The following is a 10,092-nucleotide window of genomic DNA, read 5'->3' on the forward strand; positions in this document are numbered from 1 at the left end:
ATTGCCAACTCATTATTTCTTGTAATATTTGAGACTTTTTTATCTGAGTCTCAGTTCTCATATACGTCAGCTCACTTAGTTCCACCTATATGTTGCTTGTTGTTCTTTCCCTCGAGTTGGTTCTCGAGGATCGGAACTACTACTGAGTTATTTAAATTCTTTGCTTGTTTGTTTTGTTCCTCCTCCTTCTCTTCTCCCTCCTCTTGAGAGCCTTGTTGATTTTGTGTCTTCGGATGTTGTTGATTCTCATCCATTTATTCATCCTCCTCATGAGATGATGAAGGGTCTGGGAATTTCCATCCTTTTTGTTTTTGCGATCCCTTCTGTGTTCTTTTGTTTTCTTGTTTGCATGTGTTTTGCAACCACTCTATTTGATGGAAAACCCAACATCTAAAGGCAATGTTTTCGAAATCTAACCACTATGTCCACTTGAAGTCTTGATGTGTCAGCTGAATACAATCCAGAAGGTATTCGCTTAAATCCATCTCCACACAAATACAAGAAAAAGTGAAGATCCTTTTGTCCATTATTTCTTGATCCATCTTTAGGAACCTTCGTAAAGAGTTTCAAATGCCTTCTAAGACCTGGTGGTGCCAAAAAGGGAGCGGAAGGTTATGTAGCCATACAAATCGACATTTTGTAACCACTGTTAAGTTTGCATGAAAACTAGGAAACCATGGGGTTACAAAGAGACCTTCGCTTCCCCAAAACCATGGTTCACATTTATGATATAATTGAGGTCTTTTTGAGTATCAAACTGAACCTCAAAAACACCTTTTGAACAAAGATGTATATTGCAATCTCTCGCCTAGTTGAGGTAAATCCACTTATTTAGATATTCAGACTTGGGCCGGAAACCATTAAATCGACAAATAATAGCTTTTTCTTATAAAATGGTGAAGAGACCACTTCTAGTAATTCTATGGAAATATCTAGGGATTTTTCCATCTTCTGTATAATGTACAGACCTAGGATTGTTAGATTTGGATTATGTTTGTCGTGTGTGGTAACTTTACCTCTTAATGCATCCTTGAACGAAGTCGAACCCTTGCCTGTTGAAGATTATCTAATTGGTGTGCTTGCTCCTGGGACACCTCCTTGTAGTCTTAATTTATGAATAATGGTAGAGTTACTTTGAATACCACAGTCTTTCAAATGGATCTCATCCTATAGCACTTCTCTAAAAAAATTAAAAATTAAATAAAAATAAAAATTAAAATAAAAATAAAAAAAAAAAAAAATCAAACTTTGTAATGAAGCACGAATACCTGTGACATTTTGCGCCTTTTGTTTTAGATCTGTCACTAGATCCATTCCCCGGGCCCTTAACAATATCAATTTTCTAGGAATGTTTTTGATAAAAAAACATGAAACAAACCGTCTGAATCTAGGTCCTCACCTCTGCTGCCACCACTAGAGTTTTGTCCCCAATTTAAATTAGTGTTGATTTTCTCTCTGTTTGAAGGTTTGGAATAAAACTCAAATTTGCATGGGGAATTTCTCTTCTTGGCCTTTTCTTTGAAAATGCCAGTAGTCATGTCATAGCAGTGGCGATGCTAATCAATTCCTCTCCATCCTTGATTGCAATGCCTTAAGTCTCAAATCCAAGTGCCATGGGATTGGGGAGTTTCATTGAAATGTTCCCTTAGGTAATAGATTTTTTCTTTGCATGCAACACATAACCATGGTTTAACCATGGATTCACTATTGTGGGGCGTAAACTATCCCAATGGAAAAAAAACATTGTCTTCAACCCATCTCTCTGCCCATAAATAGATCTGGGGATTTGGGCGAGAACAATGATTGTACACAGAATCTGAAACCGATCTCTTTGCACATAACCAGATCTGGTATTATCTCCTAGAACAATGGGTGTACGTAGACTCTAAGGTGTCCAAAGAGCCAACGCTGCATAACCTATCGCTTATTTCCTCCATCATGTCTCCTTTCTCACATTTCTAGTTGCCCCAAATGAAGAACTTCCTAGTGCCCGCCATAGTGACAACTCCTCGACATCCATTACTAATGGATTGAACATTCCAATTCACTTGGGAAAAAAAAGTAGAGCCTAGTACCCTTATCAGACATCGAATCCAAGTGTCGTAATCTAGCAAAATCAGATTGAACCGACGACAATGCATTGGAGACGAAAACAGATTTCCTGCAACCAATGTCAGAGTTGGAGTTGATTTCCATGGCCACCATCGTTTTGACAGTTTCAAAATTCTCATGAATCACATAAGACTTGTGATGAGTTTAATATATAATATTAAAATAAAGTTGATATAAATAAGATATTAATATAAAGTTATGTTTTAATGAGTTTTTATTAGTTAAAAGTGATGTTTTTGGATTGACTAAATATTTATTTAATTGATAAAGTTTTATTGCTTACATTTTGTGTTTTAAAGTTAAAAGATTACTTTGAGACTCAACATCAATCAACTTCTCATTTATAAACCAACCAATATACATGTTAACTTCGGATCTATCAAGTGTAGAGGGGATCAAATATCTTAAGGCTCAAATCTCTTTTTTGAGTGCAAAACTTGAGGAAAGTTTTGTACCTCAAGAGATTTGACCCCTCTCCACCTTTGACAAATCTAGAGTTAAAATGGATCTAAGGTAGTTTTAAATAGTTTTTGATATATATAAAATAATATATATAAAATAATAATATAATATATATATATATAATATTATTATCGAATTTGTTCAAGATTATTTTAATAATTTTGGATTTGATGTTTTTAATCAAGTTACCATGATTTATCAATGGGTATACATTATATTAATTATGTAAAATATAAATATATTTATCAAAAAGTAAAACAAATATAATATATATATAATATATAAATATAAATATAATATATAATATACAATTTAATAATTACCTAAACACTAAATTGTCCCATATCTAATGTTGATGGTTAAAGTTACAATGTCAATTCCAATTATTTTCATTTATAAAAGAGCTATATTCAAATGTTTTATATGTGAGATCTACAGATTCGTTGAACTATATGGTGAATATGAGGAACAAGTGGTAACTGTGAGAGGTGTGGATCTAAGAAGACTCTTCACAAAGTTAGATTAATGGCCAATGTTAGACACTATGCCTCCAAAAGCTTAGTCTTTTTGTGTAATGGTGGAACTATAGATTTTCTTTAGTAGCATTGTAACAATTAATATGAATGCAATATCATTTCTCGAATAGTAAACCTTTTCAACCAAGTTTTTCATCTCACCAAAATGGAAGTAATTACAATTGGTTATGACCTCTCAAAATTAGGTTTGATCGATTGATTCCATTATGCTAGTGGTTTTCATCTTAGTAAAAGGGAGCTAATTGAAATAGGTTATGACCTCTTATACTTATGGGGTTCTATAAAAAAATTCATTTAATAAATCTAAATACATATGAAGAACCTAATATAGGAAGGATAAATAAGAAAACTTTTAATGAACAAATATATTTTTTACAAGATAAATAACAGTTGAGATTGATTAGATACCTAAGTTTTGCACAATTAAAATTGCACCTTTTTCAGAATTGCACATTTTTCAAAATTTCGCTCCAAATTCTTACACCCAATTTAAAATTATGCTATGAACTCCCATTTTAACCCATAATTGAAAATATCACATTGATGTGATTTTTGTGATGTGTTCAATTGGTTTTATATCTTATTTATGCATACTTTTATTTTATTAGGGCTAACATTACATTAAATTTTTGTATGTTAAATGTTAAATGTTTAAAAACATTTACGCCTACACATCTTCCCATGTACTGGGTTGTAAAGTGCCTTCTTGTAATGCAACGGTGTGCGGTCAATTTCTTCCTCTATGGGAAACCCACAACACCAAAATAATAATATATATCCCCGAGTATTTGTTTCTCCAATTTCATGCGTAATTTTCTTATCAAACCATTCTATTCTCTTCAAAAATTTAAAACAAAAACTTTTTATTTGAATGGTCCATGCACCAATCTCAAATCCTTCACAACTCTCAAGATAGGCGAGGAGTTGGATCATAGGGAGTTCAGGTGGAGCCATTCCTCTATTTGCCAAAAGGTGTTGTTTTCAATTGTATCAAACACCACACAGGTCGGTCAGACCGGGCTTGAGGTTGGGGGGGGGGGGGGGGGGTCAGTTTGTAATCTTATTCACTAAGTTTACGCTTGAAGGCCACGACAACCGACTATTTGAAAAGAACCACAATAAAATATCGGGAGTCGATATCTACCACATGATTTGTGGAATGAAAGGATTTTTGAGGGGCCGACCTAAAACTAGGGGACCACCATTTTATTCTTATTCCTATATATTGGAGATTTCAAATTAGGCATAATTATTTCGCTTTTGAGGTTCATTTTATTGATGAAGTATTTAGACTTTTACTTAATAGATATTTCTTACTAGGGAAGCCTGTCTAGATGGATCCTTCTAAGCCTCCCTAAACTAGATCTATTTAATTTTTGTGCAAGGAATTCCCATTATTCATGACATATGAGGAATTTCAATACCATCATAGGCTCACTTTCCTGAAACTAACTTAGTGAAATCTCCACAATTTGAGAAAATAAAACACATGGACTACCTTAACCAAGAAATGGACGAAAATAACATAGAAGGAAAACTATTCAAAGAACAACGAAGATATTTCATTCCTTTTCCTTCAACCTTCGTACCTGTGAGAGCCTCACACATATGTACATATAGAATATAAAAAAATAAAAAATATCCTGGAATAGAATATAGGTGCACTACCAACAAGAACCTTTCTCTAAATTTGACAACGAGATCTTCTTCTAGAAGCTGAATACTAACAAAATGAAAAACTATCCAACAAAGGGACACATCTAAAAAGAAAAAAAGAAAAAAAAACTATTACGGATGTCCCTTTGAGGACACATAAGCACAATCGACTGTGAGATATTCACAAAATTTGTTTTTGGAGCAAAATGTGGATTGATGCTCGTACATCAAACTCCTTTCGAATAAAATTCACATGGACTCCATTCCATGATGTTTGCAACAATGCTTCCATGCTTTCGGATCTCTTCTTCATCCATCCAAACTGCTTCTTCAGCTAGAAGACCTCTCCACTTGACCAAATACTCATAATAGTTCTTATTCCTAGGTATTTTGATGAGATTTTGGTCAAGCGTCATTTCCATATGTATATTCTGGGCTATAGGTAACTATGTCTCCCATTGAAGCTGCTCTTCTTCGATTTCTACCTCTTCTCTAGGTTTTGAAAACATTAAATATAGGAGAACTTCCTATATCTGGAGCTGATTCGATTTCATGAGAATTTGCTGAGAACTTACTCAAAACTTTATTGGGAATTTTTTTCACTTCAACTTTTTTTTTTCACCCTTTGGGAAGCTTTCCTTCCTGAAATGAGCTAAGACTAAATCCCCAACTTCAAAATTCACCTCCATTTTCTTGAGATCAATTCTCTTCTTATATTTAAAACTTCCCTTTTGTAGTCTCCTTTTAACCTATTCATGGATCATTTGCATTGTTGTAGTGAATTATTCTGCATCAACAATTTTATTTTCTCTTCTCCCACAATTTTTGAAGTAAAAAGTACCTCTCATAGCATACCATATACAATTTGAAAAGGACTTTTTCTTGTGCTCCTATTAGGAGAATAATTATACGTAAATTCAACTTGTTGGAAAACTTGATCCCATTGCTTATTATGCTCATGGACCTGAAACCTTAGAAAATTTCTCAGACTTCTATTAACCACTTCAGTCTGCCCATCTATTTGGAGATGGTACATTAAACTATAGGTTAGGCTTGTCCCCAATTTCTTCCATAGAGTTTTCTAGAAATTTCCAACAAACTTAGTGTCTCAATCTGAGACAATGATCCTAGGTAGTCCACATAGCCTCACCAGTTCACAAAAAAATAAATTTGCAATATAATAAGTGTCATTTATTTTTGGACAGGTTGATAAGTGTGCTAGTTTAGAAAACTTGTCCACTACTACAAAAAGTAAGCCATGGATTCTATGAGTTCTTGGAAAACCCATAAAAAAAATTCATACATGTTGTCTCCCAAGGGCTATTAGGTATGAGCAGTGGCTAATATAGCCTTGCATTATGTTGTCTCCCTTTAGCATGTTGGAAAATTTTGTATTTATCCATGAACCTTTTGTCGTCTTCTCTCATGCTTGGAGAATAATAAAAAGATCTTAACTATGCATAGGTATTGTCATGGGTGAAATAACCAACAAGCCCTCCACTTTGCCTCTCCTTTAGCGATTTATCTCTCATTAATCCTTTGGGAATGCATATGTTTCTTCCCTTAAAAACATCCCATCTTGAACCAAATATTCAAGCCATGGGATTTGATCTTGGATCATATATTTGTCAAATGCTTCATAAACTTCCTGGAAATATGGATCTTCCATATACAATTCTTGTAGAGGCTCATATCCCAGAGTGTTAACTTGGAATTCCTGCAAAGTTATGTTGGAAATAATAATGAGAAGGGGTTGAATCAGTATTATCAAATCAATAATTTTATTTCCCAAACAGATTTATATACACTACTTGAGTGAAGTGAACTAGCATGTGCACGCAATTGTGATTAAAGAAACCAACGTATATCAAGAGATCTTGTGATTTAGACAATTTATCATGTGTTGATCTAAAACTAGTACAATAGTAACTTATTAGACGGTGTAGTAAAAGAAGAATAAAGCATCACACATAAGCAACACACATGAACACCAAGATTTAAGGTGGAAACCCAATGTGGGTGAATACCACCTGCTACTCTCATCTCTGTCTTCTTTTAATAATAAGAAAATCTGTTTACAATCCCTTACAGGTGTAGACGCACACCAATACGCAGGAACCCACCTGTTGAAAGCTATAACCTTCTCTCGTTTTCTAGCTTCTACTTGAAGGGAGCTACAACCCCTTAGCTCTTGTACTAGTCAATATGTTTACTAGTACGTAGGCGCCAACCTACAAAAGGCTACAACCTTATTTCTTCCTCCAGGGACCAAGTTTCATGAATTTTCAGACTGGATACTCCTGGATCACAACACCACAATCTGAAGGCCATGTTTCATCCAATTTTCATACTGGACCCATCAACATCTTTTTAAACTTGAACTTCATCAATCAACATTTAGTTAATCTGAACAATCAGATTACTGACACCAGAACACTGTGTTGAACCCAGAACCCTGCATCATCATTTAGAACTAGCTGTAACCTCAAAAATCACGCATTAGAGTGTATACGGTACTTGGCCTAACCCAAACTGTGTGTATACGCTACTTCTGTTAATCAAACCTACGTATACCTTCAAAATTACTGCAAACATAAACTTTTGAATCAAGTCTATACCAACCAGCAATATACAGAATATCTACTGTCAACTTATAGAGATTTACACAGGTAGGGAAAGAGATCACTTATTCTCACTAATACAATCAATCAATCAAATGCTAGCCTCCTTATGCATTCAGTTTTACATTCAAATCTAAGAAGACTTCATTGACAGATAGTAGTAAAACAACAAAATTTGATCAGATAGATTAGTCAGATCTGAAACATAAACTTTTCTTTTGTATATGCTACTTGAAAGAACAGAACCTGTGTGTATACGCTATTTGGCAGAGATGAACCTGCGTACAGATCTGCAAATATTGACTCAGAACTTGGCTGCAATTCCAGACTTTAGACAAACCCAGATCATGATAGATAACAAATAAAACATGCGCAAAACATCAGATCTAGTCTCAAGCAATATTTGATCATTTAAGAATAAGTCATTTCAGGTCTCATGATCCTGTTTCAATATTGAACTCAAGGTGCACGTAAATATTTTAGATCTAGTCCCAAACATAACCCTGCAACATAAAATATACTTGAGATAGAAGTATTCCTTAGAATCTTATTGCTTGCACACTTCGCCTTATGATCTTCTCCTCCTTATATAGCTTTAGGCCCTTTGTCAATACCTTGGACCAAAACCAGTTAGGACCAATACCTTCGACCAAATACCTAGGGTCAATACCACGAACCAAATACCTTGGACTGATACCTTAGACCAAAACCTTGATTTTCCATCCCATATGCTCTTTTCCTTTTGTGAAATTGCATGTATACATATAGGCTCTTTTTGTTTTGTGTTCCCACATGTATACACTACTTTGACAAAGTGAACTAGCATATACCTCTCTTTCTTCAATCTCTGGAGTTTGATCTGTAATCCTTTGTTGTTAACCTGTTACACTATGAACTATCATCTATGTGAGTTGTCCATCAAGGACAACACCTGTATCATAATGGCAACAATCTCCCCCTTTGGACTTGATGGCATCAACAACACCAAGACACTCTCCCCCTTTGACATCAAGGGTAAAGGGCGGACCAATATATTCTCCCCATGCTCCCCCTGAGTACATGATGAATTCTCTAATTAAGCTCCCCCTTTATACATGTTGAGATGCACTAAACCATCCATGTGAGGTCCATGCTCCCCTTGAGCACATGTAGAGTCTGCAAAAAAATATTTTTCAAAAGAATAACATGACTCTATAACTGAATTAAGTGAGTATGACCTTCCTATCACTAATGACTCATGCATAAATCAATCTCCTAACCAAGGTGGGGATACACCAGATGTGACTCATCCACTTGACCAAGAGGGGATATACCAATTGTTTATACATGATATAAATACAATAAATATTACATCATCCATCCCATGCAAAGTGGGGATACAATTACATCATTTGTCCAATAGGACTCATTCAAATGTATGAGAAGACATATCACACCGTAGACTTTTACATGACTTAAGCAACAAATGGTATAAATATTTGAAGCCATAGCTGGACTCAGAAACCATAATGCCAACAATGCAGAATGCATGTGAAGGATAATGCTCCCCTTGAGCCTGTGCGACTTGTGCATTGCTAACAAGTCATTAATCAAGGCATCTTTGTTAGTCAGATAGAATTAATGAACAAAGCATATCGTTAGACTGTAATCATCAAAATCAAACAGAGCACCCATATCAGAGTCTCACCCACCATTTTTCCTGTCAGAAAAACATATACGCTTCTTTAGCCACAGAAACCGGCGTGTATACGCGACTGTACTTCATCAAACATGTGTATAGTAACCTTCCTCTGAAAAATTGGGTTTAATAGTAGGATGATGCAACAACAACTCCCAACTTTTGTCTGATATATTTCAAATGTTTCTCTGGGCAGTGGTTTAGTGAATATATCAACAACCTGTTCTTTTGGAGGGAACATACTCCAATTTTTACCTTTTGTTCAAGCACTTGTTCACGTAGAAAGTGGTACTTAATGGGTATTTGCTTGGTCTTGGAGTGCATGACAGATTCTTTGAAGTACTAATGGCACTTGTATTATCACATAGAATGGAGATGGGTGGAGTACATGTGATCTGAATGTCTTGCAAATTTTGCATCATCCAAAGTAGTTGTGTGCAGCAAGATGCAACAGCCACATAATCTGCTTCAGCTGTAGATAAAGCAATTGAACTTTGTTTCTTGCTAAACCAAGACACTAACCTAGAACCCATATAGAATGCACCACTACTAGTGTTTTTTCTATCATCAACACTTCCTACCCAATCTGCATCTGTATATGCATGAACAGTAAGATCTGCATCTCTAGATACCATAGTCCAAAGTCTTTGAGTTCCTTGAAGATTTTCTCAAATCCTTTTGACTGCCTGAAGGTGTGATTCCTTTGGATTTGCTTGGAATATTCCAAATATTCCTACTACATGCATGATGTGAGGTTGAGTACCTGTTTAGATAAAGTAGACTGCCTGTAATAGTTCTTCTTGTCTGTACACCTGCCTTCCTTTTTCCCCTAAAAATATGATTTCTGGATTATTTTTTTTGAACATACCTGGACAGAGTCTTTTCTTCTACCTTTATAATCTTCTTTAGGTGCTACATTGTTTTCTTCTTCAATATAATTTTGATTTGATGTGGGAAAGTAATCCCCAGCTTCCTCATTGGCATAATATTTTGTTTGATTTTATCTGTTTTGGATTTCTGCATGCTT

The sequence above is a fragment of the Pinus tabuliformis genome, chromosome 7, assembly GCF_031772625.1.
Source record: "Pinus tabuliformis cultivar Carrire ecotype Pingquan chromosome 7, CPIR1, whole genome shotgun sequence".
Taxonomy (NCBI): Eukaryota; Viridiplantae; Streptophyta; class Pinopsida; order Pinales; family Pinaceae; genus Pinus; species Pinus tabuliformis.